This window comes from Thunnus albacares, chromosome 21 (assembly GCF_914725855.1).
Source record: "Thunnus albacares chromosome 21, fThuAlb1.1, whole genome shotgun sequence".
Lineage (NCBI taxonomy): Eukaryota > Metazoa > Chordata > Actinopteri > Scombriformes > Scombridae > Thunnus > Thunnus albacares.
Window position 1 is genome coordinate 19,960,621 of NC_058126.1, and position 15,162 is coordinate 19,975,782.

The 15,162-nt window shown below is 37.6% G+C and overlaps 1 long non-coding RNA gene across 2 annotated transcripts; it reads right to left on the minus strand.

Moving 5' to 3' along the window:
- Positions 1-5,836: 5,836 nt before the first annotated feature.
- On the minus strand, positions 5,837-14,242 carry LOC122972146. 2 transcript variants are annotated; one of them, XR_006399649.1, is made up of 3 exons: positions 12,732-14,242; positions 11,893-12,025; positions 5,837-5,948 (listed from the first exon to the last, which is right to left on the minus strand). It is a non-coding gene; the product is annotated as an uncharacterized LOC122972146 (long non-coding RNA). The 2 variants fall into 2 exon arrangements; XR_006399650.1 differs by lacking the exon at positions 12,732-14,242 and adding an exon at positions 12,244-12,697.
- Between the last annotated feature and the right edge of the window lie 920 nt (positions 14,243-15,162).

The window sequence follows — 15,162 nt, forward strand, 5'->3', positions numbered from 1 at the left end:
CCCTTGCCTGTCTTTTTTGTCTGAGCTCTAAGTAAATTACTGTTACCTGAGGGGTGTACTACAAAGTGAGATTAGTGAGTTAGCAAGGTAGGTTGAGCCTAAAGCCAGGCTTTTCAATGTCACGAGGGTGGCTCTCTTTTAACCTGGTTAGATCACCATGGTAACTTATACTGTAAACTTAACTCGGTGCAGAACAGGTAATATTCCATGTTTCGGTTTAAATTGGCTATAAAAAGTGCTGTCCTTTCCTAACCATCTGATTTGCTGCCAAGTCTGTTTAACACTGCTGGTACTGCAGCTATTAGAACACCAATTAGAAAACTGATTAGTCTTTTATCATACTTACCATTGATTTGATATGTCATATTGTAAATTTGTAATGGTGCAATAGGTTAGGGTTACTTGTATTTCAAATTGTAAAAAAAACAACCTAATAAAACTAATATAAAAATACTTTGAACAAAAATTGATTGATTTGATTGATTTTTGCCAAAAACTAAAATGATTTCCACTTATCCTTCATCAGGGGACAGAGTCAGAACTAAATGCACTTCTTGAGTATAATGTTTAAATCTGCTGCATCAAATTTGAAGTTTAAGAGCTCTGAATCTGGGAGGCATTGAGAGTGCATTGAGTGGGAAAATAAATATATTAACTTTAGAATTTGCACGATCAGCAATTTTCTGCCAGCATTCCCCTCTTTCCTTATTTGCAGCAAGTGTTGCCTTTTGCTGTGATAATGTATTTATATTCTTCATAGATTTCCATTATAATGACCTGTTTCCTTGCTGAAGTAGGCAGCACACAATCGGTCCATTTTGTGCGGAAGAAAAGTGAAATGATGCGCCAAACGCCCCCTTTTATGGGAATGCACACAGAGCCTGAAGCAGAGAGCCCGGGTTAACAAAGAAAGTTCATAACCACCTTTGTCATACCACTTATCTCTGACTGTGAGTTTAGGGTTTGTCGAGCCAGCTCACACAAAGAAAACCTAGATATGTTGAACTTACTTCATAGTACACTCCTCTGACTTGATTGTGTTTGTTGTCTTGGTTATGGGTTTTGTCTCCAGATGTTACATAACTGTTGGCTGGATTGCTTATATTAACTTTAACTGCCATTAACATCATATTTGAGGCAATGTATATTAATATTTGGGTGTTGTATTATGTGTTTTGGGACTTAACAGTGATTCACTTTATTCCCTCAAAGACACTGCCTGTCAATTTAAAGGGTCAGTTCAAGTGACAGTTTAAAAAAAACAAAAAACAAAACCCAAGACAGTTACCTCTGGTGGCATCTATGCATGTAGGTAGTTTGGGATTTATTTGTTTATTGTTTATTGATTTATTTTTTAAGATATCTGTTTCTGGGATTTCTGCCTCCACCTTCAATACAAATGAGAGGATGGAATTTATAATGTGGCACTCAATGCATTACAAAAAAAAGAATAATAAAAATAACAGAAGCAACACAGAGGAGGTGAATAAATAATTAACTGTGTATGATTTCCATGGAAATATTAAGAAATACCCCACATGAAAACTGTCCACTGTGAGAGAACCTGTACAAAAAAACAAAACAAAACATGCATCAAAGCTGCAGCAAAAGGTGCCTCGTCTGACATGGTCTTACCTCCGCCTGAAATATTGTTCTTCTGTTAGATCATTCAAGATTACTGCCTCAAATTGAAAGCTTTTAAATGACTAAATAAAGGGAGACTTTTATTGTGAAGAATGTACAGGAAATTAAACATGTTCCTCACTGAATTAGCGGAGCTTTGTTAGCAGTGCTAACAACCAGTCAACACAACAAGATATGGAGATATTTGGAGCCCTTTGTTCAGCGGATCAGTCACAAATAATGCTGGGAGAAATAGTAAAAACAGAAACAGCCAAAGTGGTGATGATGTTTGATGAAGAGCTTCAGACCACCAGCACACCTCCAACAGGTAAACAACTTATTTTACTTTGCTCTGCTGTGTAATGGAAAAACACTCAGTGTGCCAGCTCGACTCCAATCATAGCTTTGTGTGACTACCCCCAAAATAATGGATAAACACCATAATGTTAATGGAGCAGAGCAGTGAACTCGCACGCTGCGTGTGGAGCAGATGACCATAAGAAGAAATCCATCATGAGCCAACATCAGCTTGGACTGAAAGTAGAAAAAACCGTTGGAAACCAAGTGTTCAGAACAGTCTGAAGCTGGTGCTTTTTGAATAGGCAAATGGTAAGTGTCTCACAGTAGCTTCAAAATAACTTCCTAACTCTGAACTGTGCAAAAACTGTTTCAATGTGCTTTTCAAAAAGACAAAAAATCTGTGATGACTTTACAATTACTATTGATCAGGAGGAACTAGAGAAAATAAATAAGTCCAAATATCTAGGTGTTGTCTTGGATTCCCAATTCAAATTTGAAGCACACATTAGGAAAGTGTCTAAGACCATCAGGACTAACCTTAACTGTTTTCGACTAATAAGATCTTGTAAAGAAAGCCATAAAGGCCACCCGACTATATATGCACTCCAGGATTCTATCGCATCTTTCTTATTGTGTAACTGTCTGGGACCACGCAACCCAATCGGCAATGAAATCTACAATTTCATTATACAAGCAAGCTTTGAAAATATTGGATCAGAAGCCAGTAAAATGGCTACATTGTAAAATTCAGAAAAAGTATTTAATTTTTATTTAATTTATATTAATCTATTAAGCTTTGAGAATTTTATAAATCTCTCATTTATAAAATTGATTTTTAAGTGTGTGAATGGCCTTGCCTCAGAACTAGTCAAATTATTTTAAATAATAATAGCAAAGGAGCCACTATGAGGAGAGCAGTTAGTGGACTGCAAACCAGCAAAATTTAAAACTGCATTCTGTCAATCCTCTTTTCCAGTTAAAGGCCTACAGATTTGGAATACCCTGCTATCAGAAATAAAAACATTAACTAATTTTAAAGATACATGTCTTTATACAGCATACATACTTTCTTTCCCTTTTTGTTGTTCTTAATCATCGTTTTCAGTCATTGTTCTTAATTGTGACAGTAGTCTTTGTTGTCTCAATTACTGTTTGTAGTGGTTGTTTGTCCCATATACATTGCATTGGTTGCATTTTATTTAAATGTAACAATGCCTACATGTATCATCCCTGTCAAATAAATTAATAAATAAAAATAAATAAATAAATATAACTCTGCCTATGCAGCTTGCCTTTTAGATAGAGTTAATAATGCAACAATTTCAGAGCTGTTTGTTCAGCAGGTTTCAGTGCTTTTGATTGTACAAACAGGTGAATGGTTCACATGCTGCACTAAGCTTTTCAGATCACTTTTTCAAGGCTGATGTTTGACGCATTTGTGGCAGTAATTGCTGAAAAATACCCTTTCTACCACATCCCTCCAACTATGGAGTGACTAAAACTATTCTTCTTTGATGTTATTAAGTATTTTAATGTCACCTTTTCAAGAGGTAATTTTGGCCATTTGCAATTAGTGATAAAGAGAGGCTGAAAAAAAGCCTAAATGTCAGCAGCACATACACACAGCCTGTAGCGTTTAATGTCGGAGGTTGCTGGCTTACTGTGTCACACCAGGAAAGCATATTGGAAAATTAATTAAATGTTTTGTATAACTCAATTACCATAATTTTGTTTTCAAGTAGAATGAGAATAATGTTCTTCATGATGTTCCGCAAATAAATGCAATTTAGTTAAAAGGGCTTTAATTTAATACGTTTTGAAGACTGCGAGTTGTCAGAGCAGTCACAATAGCGGGCCCTGATCAGCCAACAGCAGCAGACCAGCTGAGTGGAGGCTTTCAAGCTCAAACATAAACTAAATTGTGTGGTGGCAATCAGGACCCGAATGTATTGTGTTGCTGACCAGAGCTTGTTTGAAAATCCCTGGAAAAAGGTGGATTTTTGATTCAACAGGCTTGAAATATCTGTAGACCCCCTTTGCTGCTTAAAACTATAGCTGACAAGAGTCCTTTACATTTTGTAATAATATCTATACCCTCTAATTCCCATTACAAATGCAATAATGTAATAATTTCAAATCATCCATAAACAGTATATACTTCAAAGATGAATTCCTCTTCACATATACAGCAGAGAACATTTCTACATGACAGATGGGTTATCACCAGATGTACACTTCATTTTTACTATTCCTATATAACTCAGCAACCCAAAGCAGTACATTAAGCATGCAGGCAGAGTGCTCGGTCAGCACAAATAGGGATTGAGTGGCAATCATTTTAGAGCGTGATCCTGGCTCCCAGCTCCACACAGTCCTCAGAAAGGAACCTGGGAAATTTGCTCAATACACTGACTGGCTGGGAAAAACAAGAGAACGATCTTGACTCCATCCATTCTGTCACCATCACACCCATACTTAGAAAAGTTTGTGCTCGGATGTAATATGCTCTAAGCTATTTTTGTGATTCCGCTAATTAGCAACCTCAGCGACCCGATGTTGCTATATTCTCTATAGAGGAGATGAAGGGCCTGATCAACTACTGTAGGGAGCCAAAGAGCTGAAATTACCTCCATAACAACTGCCAATTACATGTGTATATGTCATTGCCACATATCAGCTCTGGGACTGCAGAATTTTTGCTATTCAGGTTCTGTCAAGGCCTTCATTTCAGTCATGTAGGAACTCGGCTTTAATCAGGCAACTTATTTATATGCTTTTCTAAAAACGAAACAAACAAAAAAACTTTGAAAAGATTCTAAACAAGTTTAAAACTCCTGCTAAGAGACGACAGAAATGGGGAGCAGACGAGAAAAGCACTGTTGTTGTCATCGAAACTCTTATCACATTCTGGGGGCATCAGCAGCAAAACAGTGGATAAAAGTCTGTCAAACACACAGGCATTTGGGATAGAGGATTTAAGTGGATATATGCAATTTTGCAAAAACTATCTCCCTCCCTCCATAAATCAGCCACTTGATATAAAAAAAGCGCCTGTATTTTAAATGGAAAGGAGATCTTTGAAATACAATGAAGCCTCAGCTAAACACAAATGATCCTCTAAAGAACAGTAAAATACAGATGTCTATGAAGTATGCTGCCTTCTGTCTGTCTGTAGAGTCAAATAATCTGTTTCATTTAAGTTTATTTTGTGTTCCTTATTCAAGTGATTAGTAGCTTTTCTCAAAAACTGAATGTCGATATGCATGACACTATTTGTGTGATTGTTAGTGGTGATTTTGTGTACATTTTCTTGTCATTATTCAAAATGAATTGCTTTTGTAGTGTTATTTTGCCTATCTATATTGGATATCTGAAATGCATGTCATAAACCTACAACATTTCACTGAGTGAAATCCACCATCCACACATTATTGATATACATATATATATATATATATATATATATATATATATATATATATATATATATATATATATATATATATATATATATATATATAAGAATGATCGAAAAGACCACATAGACCACATAGTGCACCTCAAAGAATACAGAATACGTTATAGTACTTGATTTATATATATATATATATATAATTTCAGATCATTTCTAATTTTATTGCAAGATTAATTTATTTTACTCATTGTTCATTTTACTCAGTGTTCATTTCATTAACGAAACTTTTTCTAAATATGTTTGTCAATGACGTTTTTTCCATGACTAAGACGAGACGAAGACAAGACTGCACCAACATCATTAAACACTGACTGTATCAACATGCAATATTGTTGACGAAAAAAGATGAGCCTAAAACAGTTTTAAAAAAAATTTAATTGACAAGAAAATATTATTTACAGTTTTTATTACAGTTTTTTTTCTAAATTACAATCCAAATATCCTGTTCATTGGGTGGCATGTGCAGCAGTTCCGTTTCCTGTGCTGCACGCGCCAGTTTCATGTCCTGTATTGTGCGGCTCTGAGAACATGGCACATAAGGGAAGCACACCTGAGGGATTAACTAAAAGAAAGGAATATAATTTAACAGATATTCATTTAGTTTAACAAATGTAACTGGCGAGGAAAACATGCTGCCAAGATAATGCCAAAAAAAATATACAGAAAATGAAAAGAAACTCCAACATAACACGACATGGTGCCAGGGAAAAGGGAGCCGCCAGACTACAAGGATGGGGCAGGTTTTATGCAACCTGGAGACAGTGGCCAACTGCCTCCAACGTCCTTGATGACCAGCTCCAAACAACAAAGAATCAGTAACAATGAAAGACAACACAACACAGCAACACACACAAGTCCCGGCAGAGGCCTCAAGGACTATATCAGGACTGTACCAGAACAATGAGCACAGTGAGGAGTACATCAACTATTTTACAGAAAGCAAGTTAACGTTAATAATGACAACAAGGCTTGGGATAAAGAAACAAGCTGATATTTGGGCCCATTTTCGTTTCAATGAAGCTGAGAAAAAAAATGAATGCACTGCTTTATCAGAAGGGAATCAATGCGGCCAAATACAAATAGCTGATAAGAATACCACAAATCTGAAGAAATGCATTAAGGCTCACCACAAAAAAATTGAGATAGGTTAACATCCTGGTAGTAACATTAGGTTTTTTTTTAAGCCATATTAAGCCAACTAGTAAGGCGGTGGTGTTACATTATGTAGATAGTGTTTTATAGCCAAACTAAACTCGTTAAGCTAGGCTAGCAAATTGTTGTGCAGGAGCTGAAAATGAGTGGTCAAGCTAACAAAGGATTGAGTATCTTGTATAGACATAATGTTAGACGGGATAGCATCTCTCAACAATTGGACATTGCTAACGTTAGATGTCTTTCATGTATATTTTTCTACTGAGAAAAAGTAGAAGCCCAACTAGTTTAACTGGCTAACCTTTTGCTTAAAATTATGCTATGCAGACCATTTTCTGTGTACTGTATGTTCTTGTAGGTAGCTAGTTTGTGTGTCATTCTCAAAGCCCAGCATGTAGCCTGCAAATATATCACCAAAATACATCAATTAACAAGCCTGTTAACTTTTATCAGTGCTAAAAAATGACTAAAATGTCAACAGTTTTCATTGACTAAAACTATATTTAAATAGTTACAGTTTTCTAGATTAAAATGCCCAGATTTTAGTCAACTAAAACTTGACTTAAAAAAACAGGCTAACAGGCTAAAAACTAACAAGGACATTTGACACAGGACTAAGACTAAGACTAAAATAGCTCATAAAATTAACATGAACTCTGTGGTCATTTGTGACTTTTAGTTCTTCTTCTTAAAAGTGCCCAAAGGGATGAAGTACGGCCAATAAAAGAATGCTTTGACATTTTGTGAAATTCTCTTATTTGCTTTTTTGCTGAGAGTTAGATGAGAAGATCGATACCATTGCCCATCAACTGTGAAGCAACAGCCAAGATTCTTTGGCTTGGTTTAGCAGAGATACTGAACACAGGGGAAAACAGCTTGCCTGGCTTTGTCCAGACTAAAAAAAAATCACCTTCCAGAACCTCTCAAAGCTCAATAATAGGTCATATCTTGTTTTTTTAATCTGTACAAGAACCAAAGTATAAAACTGACAGGTTGTGGTTATGTGCCGAACTATTTCTTAGCAGGGCACAGTGACATACTAGAGATTCTGCTGACATAACTTCCACTAAAACCACAACTAGTAATTTTCTGACTTCTGGATTGTATGGTTTAAACAAAGGTGCTATGTTCATTTGCTGGCTTTAGTGGCACAGATTTTTTTTTGACCTTTAGACAGAGCCAGGCTAGTTATTTGCCCCTGCTTGTGCTTTACTAAGCTAATCGGCTGCTAGCTGTTGCATGATATTTAATGGACAGATATTAAATTGGTACCAATCTTCTTATCTAACTCTTGGCAAGAAAGCAAATAAGTGTATTTTCCAAACTGTAAAATGATTCTTTTAAGAAGAAAGCCACAGCCATACTATTATACTTACAGTAAACAATAATGGTTCCCTGATTGGTAATGAATGGTATCATCTCTTCCTGCGGAACATCATCAAATAGTACTATTAATATTCCTGTGTGTGTAATGGTAATCAGGTGATAGATAGTAACTGCCAGGAGAGAGGCATGTAACAGTTTCCTGAATCCACTGAGTGGAGTCCAGGCATCAGTCACTCTCAGAACATCCTTGGAGAAAACCTTGGACTGCTATTAATGATTCAGTGGACTAAATGACGCTCCTGTGGTAGCCCTGAACCGGTACCTGGTGTATACGTTCTTGTTCTGTGTTTGCCTTTCAAAATCCTCAAGTGGACTTTAAAGGCCACATTTAAAAGGGGAGATAAAGCAGAAGAGCGAGTGATCAGAGAGGCTAACCAAGTGATTGTGAACAAGCCCTAAGGCACATGCCAAGGCTCTCCTCGTTAGAAAACCTGAGAGACTGTCAACAGCCGATCCACTGGGACCCATAAAAAAGCTCACCCCATGCAATCAAAGACATGCTCTCAGATGAGCACTGTTATGCACTCTCCTGTCTTGTGCTTAAGGTATCGTAGCTGCGCATGGCGATGAATCCCGAACAGGACAATAGGCTCTCTGACCTCCCTACCAATAAATTCTAGTGCATCTCCTGAGAGGTAGTGAGCCGGTGCGCTCTTAAATAGCAGGTAAGGGACAAGCGTGAAGATTGTGTTTACCAGCCAAGGACAAGGGAGGCAAATCTCACAGGGCGAGGAAGACAGCGCAGGATAGATCTTGGCAGCCCCTGTTAAAACATTTAACAGGTAGGCTTTTCAGAAGCCATTTCTTTTCTTGAAGGGATAAGGGTAGATGTCAGGAAAATGAAAACAGAGAAGGAAGAGGGGGCAACACAAGGCAGGGATGGGCCTCAATTTATATATTTAATGAATACTATTGGAATTAAGTGAAATAAATGTGACTATGAAGAATATCATAGTATATATATATATAGATCGTTTAAGAATACTGCCTTGATTAAACTGGTTCCTGTGTAGTGTGAGTGTATGTTGAGAGAAAACATATTGAGTGAAGGTTGTTATAGTCTTTGAAGCAGACCTTGTCTTTCTCAGTGTGAGTGGTTGTACATTTGATTCTGTGAATTATTAATTAACTAAAAACACTGTGGTTAGTTGGTTGAGCAATTACCACCGCATGTGTGTGTTTTGATTTGCTCAAACAGTCTGATATTCCATTTCTTTTTTGTTGCTCTCTCAATTTTTGTTTCACAGTGTTCGGCAAGATAATGCCAGGATTTAATTAGTAAATATTGAATGAGCACTGAAAGTTAATTCTTGGTGTTTTCATGACAACAGTTAATCATTCTTACCCGCAGTCAAAACGCTCTCTATAAGCATGCTACTTAACATGTTATTTCCACATTCTCATACTGACATTATCCATTCAAACTGTTTATGAATAACTTCACATTTCAGCGTGAGTGATTCTTTCATTTGCAGTTCCTGTGATTAATTTCATTTCTTACAACACACAATTACCTTGGCCTAAAAAAATAAATCCCATGAATGTGACAAGAAAAAGGGAAAGCTATAAAAAAATAAATCTAAGAGGAATACATTGCATCCACTGTTTCCCCCATAAAGGATGCTCCTCTCTTGTCACAGTTATGAGAAATGTTTTTCCCTCCGAGACAAGTTAGGAAGAATGTTCTATACAAGGTCATACCTATCGACCTGTCTCTGATGGATTTGATATTTAGCCCACATCTCCCCAACAGCCTTATTCACATCACAGCCATTTGAATTCTTGTCACACTCACAGGGGGAAAATATTCTACCTCAAAGATTGGCATTTTCACTTGGAAATTAACTATACGACACCCAAGTGGTGTCGTCATTCTGGTGCTCTCACATTATGTCCAGTCCCTTTTATTCTTCACCACAGTTGAAAATGATTCTGGGTTCCCATCACTATTTTTTTTTCTCTTTGTGAAACTTGTGTCAGTTTGCAGAACAGGTGATCTTACCCTCAAATTCTGAAATAATACCATAACTAGAAGAGTGCATTCAGTTGCTTCAGTAGCTGATTGCCGTAAATGCCTTTTGCTGTAGTTGTTGATCCCTTACGGCTCTCACTGGCTGGTTAAGAGGAGTGAGAAGTCAGCAGTCAATGGCAGTATAAAACGTGTTATAAAATACATTTTTCACAAGCGGCAACCTCTGGGGCTGTAAAATGAAGCCAATACGGAAGTGCCAAAAACTGCAGTTCCTTGAATGGCCACTTGAGGCTGGCTCCAAAAGCGAGTCATTCCCTATAGACCCCCATGTTAAAATGCCCAACTTTACAGCAGAAATAAACATGTTTACAGCCTGGTAGAAAAAACGGTTTTGGTCTCTATAGCTAATTTCCCCTTTCATGACAACTGTACGGGGGATGAATTTTTTATAACTCACCCGTTTAAGTTTTATTAAGCCGTAAAGTTATGCATAATGAAGGACATGGCTGCTTTGAGTGACAGGTCCGCCAGCCGCTAGGTGGCTTGTTTCAGCCATTCGGCCTGCTTCTTTGTCCATTTTTGATTGGCTGGGAGTTAGGCAGCGTCACGCACTGCCAAGATGGCAACGGCCGGAGCGGCTCGCTTTGAGCTTTAAAACCGCTCTTCAGAAACCAATGGGTGATGTCATGGTAACTACGTCCATATTTTTATACAGTCTATGGTTTTTCAACAATTGTGAATCACTGCAACCACAAGAGGTCCTTGAGCATAAAGTCATAAATGTGCACAAAAAATGTTAGGCTGATAGGTCTAGTAGTATGCGAGACACATACATGCACACAAACAACCAAACACACGATCTCCTTCCAGGCTTATGCCTCCCAGGAATAATTAACACTACATTTTTACATTGCAACTTCACTTCGCAGCTTCAAAACTAGTCCGCACCTGACTAACATTAAAAATCCATAGTTTTACACAAAACCGTCAGTGCTGGCATCAGACATAGTTGGAGGCAATTGTTGTGCACTTCTATTTGACCAGGCAATGGAATACTTATGCGAGCTAAATCCCTTATTTGAGCTGAAAATTGATTATGTCACACATCAATGGTCTAATCCTTTGAGTTGAAAAAGCCCTCCAAGGCAGCACAGTCTAGTCAGTATCCCCATGCTGCCTGGTTGTACATTACGCCCTAATGTAGACTGATATGTGCAGTCTACAGTCTGTTGTAAGTTTAGGTGTCTGTATGCTGTTGTCCCCTGTGAGATAGTTGGTAATACTGTGATAGAAACAATTGACTACTGAGACTATGTGTTTTTTTTCTGATCTGAATGGATAATTAAATGACATGATGTAATCTAATCTATAATTCTCATTCAGCCTCACTCCCTCACATAACAAGTCATTTATCCAGGACATACAGCACAGTACTCGTGTTTATGTGACAAGAGAAAACTCAGCCTTGAATTTAGAGGACATTAACACACTGCAATATGGAAACATTTTCGTTCCTGCCTTCACGTTCCGGGAGAATGTCGTCACATTTTATATCCGTTTAAAGTTCAAAAGCAAAGACAGCAAGCCTCTTCACACAATGTAAATTTCATTTAACAGTCTCATCACTTCAGCACATGTTGATTAAAGACTGTTGTAAAGAGAGGCAGAGCTCTCTACCTCAGACTGTAACAGTATTTATTGACATTAAATTCCAGTAAATGAAGACTGCAGACAGGAGCAGAGACTATTTCTGCATTTAAATTTGAAAAGCTAGGGAGGCCATTTCACAGTGAGACTGGAAAACACTCAGGGAAGGAGGTGAACTGTAAGCTTCAGCCTAAGAGAGATACAATGACTTTGACCATAAGCCAGCTGGGCTGACATTTTAATGACATGTTTCAGTAGTAATTTTACATCTGTGTGGCTTGGTCAAAGGAGTGCCCCTCTCTCCACAAAGTGTTTGAGAGAATGAACTGACCCTTACCTGTAACATACACACATACTCAGAGAGAATGTATGATGTGTGTGCCCGAAGCCTTGAGATAATGAAGAGATGACATGTACCGCAAGCTCTATCCTCCAATACCAAGTTTGAATTGTATGCATGCTGGAGCAGTCTGAAAAGGAGGAGAGACATGGTGGGAAAACACAGGAAAGATGATGAGTCAGAGTCCTAAGCTGCAGTGAAGGGCAGGACATCAGGGAGGGGAGGGGAATGGCCAGCAGACCCTGACTGCACAAACAAAACAAGATTCATTTTACTTCTCTGAGACTTTTATTCAATTTTCCCTCTGCAGCATTATAGACATGCAATTGACCGTTTGCTAAGACCCACCTTAGTCAAGCTCTCTGTTCTTGCACAAAATATAAGCAGTTTCCAATGGTTAGAGGGGCGGATTTGCAACTCAAAATTCATAATTTTCAAAAACTGTGGCTCCTTGATTTTAGACAAGTGGTAGACAAAAGCAGGCTTTTCATTTCTAGCTGTTTCATTTTGTCAGATGAACATACAGCTTGAAAGCAGATTTTATCAGCTATAGCTACAGTTAAGCTAGCATTAACTTAATGAGTTGGTTGTCTCTGGCTGACTTTTTAATGTGTCCTGCTGAGTTGTTTTAAATGAGGACCCAGAGATCTTTAATAGACACTTAACGGCTACATACTGTGCTAAAAGGCTAAGATTAAAGCTACAGGTCCCAGGCAAAAAGTAAGAAAACAGCATGTTCTTGTATTGCAGTGTGGAGCTAATTACTCCTTAAGTATGATGAAGAAAAATGTAAGCTCAGAGAGTATTATTTTATTCTAAATTTAACGTTAGCTTACACTCCGATGTAGCATCCAGGACCACCTCCCACACAGTAGGGAACTACTACACAGTAGACGTGCAAGTGGTGAACTGGGCTTCTTTTTAATGTATGACATGCACCCGGCCTCCGAAGTAATGTTAAATTATAGGTAGCTGGGCATGCTAACGTTTACAGAGCAGACAAACATGCATTACTTTTACAGTTGGTCTTGGTTTTTTAGTTTTTGGACAGAGTAAGAAAAGAAACCACCAAACTCGGGGTAGGCAATCGATCTTACTACAGCCCCACACACACACCAGTTCACGTGTGGAGATATTTGAAGAACAACACACCAGTTGCTAAGCTATGATTGGTGGTGCTAATCCCTTTTCTTTAAACTTTAATGTTTTAAAGTTTCATTGTCCTTTAATAGTCTATGTGGACATTCCCTCCTTGAAAAGAACAAACATCCTATAGGTAAACATAGAATTCATGAAAACACGGGAACAGCATGGCTCAACTGAAATACCTATAGGGTGCCAACTCAGAATAAAACAGAGTTATAAAATTCAGTTGCTGCTGCTGTGCAAGTTAAAGAGCTTAAAATCCTTTTTTTTCAGTAAAGGCACAATACAGCACTTTCAGAACAAATATTCAGCAAATTATTAGAGTAGAATACCAGAGATGAGAGTTTTGATTAACATGAAGAGTAGTTGTAAATAACGATTTGATGTTCACCTTGTTGACCTTATCAACAGATCTCCATATGAAGATGGAGGCGGTTTTAATAAATTACAAGTCTTCCCTAAAGTATTACTTGAGTCGTAATGGAAGCATTAAGCCTTAAATAACCCTAGGTGTTCAGGCAAGGATAATCAGTATATTCTAAGAGTCAGTTTGCGATTAAATGTTTTAATTTACTCTACTGTTGTAGCCTCTTTCTATTTACTTCTTCTTCAGTTTATTATTTCCTCTGTGTTCCCAGAAGGACTCTCAACAATCCCCAGAATATAGGTCTCAACTTGTTGCATCCAGCTTTTGATTAAAAGTGTGGGTGGAGAAGAGCAGTGGTGGCCGTGACAGTACAAAAAAGAAAATGAGAGGTTCTATGTGAAGGAAATGGTGATTAACCTCAGTACCTTTACTGGATTCATAAGTTCCTGAGGATGCTTGGAGTTACAGTTTGCATGGGAGGTGAGAACTTGATGTTCAATATATAGTATAGTACATTAGTGTTAGACTATATTGGACTACAATTATATAAAATACAAAAAATCTAAAAGATATTGGAAAATGATTGTCTTTTTTAGATGGCTCACAAAAGAAAATCATTGTGGCTTCAACTTTGGCAAGTTGCCTGCAATAAAATGTAATTCATATCCTAATTTACATGTTAAGTAATGATAATGATACCCTGTTCTTCTATTTTGAGTAAATGTCTAAAAAAGAAAGAAAAGACAGAAACAAACAAAGGAAGGAACAGAGGGAGGAAGGCACTCAATATGCAATTCATATTGCTTACTGATGCTTTTTCAGACCTACCTGAAGTAAATCACATCTTTAAAGTTTTTTTAATTAAAATTTTAAAAGTGCTGCCTGTTAGTCAATTAGTTAGAGTCATAAGTGGGTGTCATTGAAAGCCAAAAGTAGCTTCAATACAAAGATGTTCATACTTTTAAAAATCTGTAGTGTTGCTGAACCTTAGTATACACGAGCACTCTTGATTCAGCATGTGGTTCAGTATGGGCAAGCTGACATTTCCCCAAGTCATCTCAGTCATGCAAGAAGGTAAGTTACAATAAGATAAGTGACCTGAGGAGAAAACACACCAGCAAAGAAAGAAGACTGAAGAAACACAACCCTTTTATATGTCTTGCTACAAGTCTCAGTCAACATCATGTCACATTGTTCTGGAGGCTGTCGTTAGTGGTGAGATTGAACTGTATTGATAGGTGAATCCAAGTGTGTGTGTACTGCAAAGAAATGAAATATATCACTAACTTGACAACATATACGTGGCTGCAAAGACTGTAAAAAACAACCAAATACAGAAATGCTGCACATTGCACAAAACCAAATGCATGACATCTCCCAGAAATGCCCCTCAGGCTCCAATCTCTTGTCTATGTTAGATCCCCACCCGGTATGCTTGCCATTTTATTAAAGGGTTCGTAGTGGGGTCATCCCAGGTTGGCTGGCTGAGCATGCATTATGCAAATTTCAGTGTGCGGACACTCTGCGATGAGAGGCTAAACTTACAGAGCCCTGTTACAAGGCTCTGCTTGTGTTCATTGAACTTGAAGACATGTTTAATGTTTCCACAGCACATGACAAAACTGTAGTCATTAATTGATGGATAATGATAAAAGCATTAACTTTGATTAAATTGTACATCATCCTAATTATGTGAAGTGCGATGCATATCTTTTCACATATACGATTCCACTCACGTGACAGCAATTTCTGTG